The sequence below is a fragment of the Austrofundulus limnaeus genome, unplaced genomic scaffold (genome assembly GCF_001266775.1).
Source record: "Austrofundulus limnaeus strain Quisiro unplaced genomic scaffold, Austrofundulus_limnaeus-1.0 Scaffold261, whole genome shotgun sequence".
NCBI lineage: Eukaryota > Metazoa > Chordata > Actinopteri > Cyprinodontiformes > Rivulidae > Austrofundulus > Austrofundulus limnaeus.
In genome coordinates, this window is record NW_013952663.1 from 522651 (window position 1) to 523386 (window position 736).

Below are 736 nucleotides of genomic sequence, written 5' to 3' on the forward strand. Positions count from 1 at the left end.
TTTTTTATTTTATTTTATTTTATTTACTTTTCCAACTTTGATCTTCTTTGTGAGCACTCAACATTCACTCACTCAACATTTTCACAGAAAATCCATTTTGTCCAGTTTGATTAGATAGTTGAGCTTACAGCTAAGACCAAGACTGTCTTTGTGTCCTTGCTTGGACTAGCCATTTGCTCATCTGRTTCATTAAACTCTGTTTTATAAACAGATGTTCAAAGACTTTATCTACAATAAATGAGCTATTCAATCAGAACTCTACTTAAAACTAACTGAACTATCTCTTTAATATATAAAACTACAGTGGTGTACTTCAAAGCTGAAGGAAATCTCCAGGTTTCCCATGTGACCAATTTATTTACTCCACAACTGGAATGTTTTTTTCTTTAATGAGCACAAAACTTGTCTTTATTTGGAGATGTAAGCCAGTGGAATAAGTTGTGTTTTAAACGTTTTTCATTGGTGAAATCTTCACATAAACACAAAAAATGCTCACTTACACTTTTTTATCCGATGTTGACGACGAAAAACTGATAAACTGAAAACACGTTTTTGATCCAGAGTCTTAAAACCTGGCATGTGGAGCTGGAAATGCTATCTAAAATAACAAAGGAGGTGATGAAGAAAGGTTGTTCTGGCTTTTTATTATTATTATTATTTTTAACAAAGGCAGATCTGGATTTTTTTATTTGTCTTTTTATTTATTTTTTGCTTATGTGTATGCCTGTGTATATTT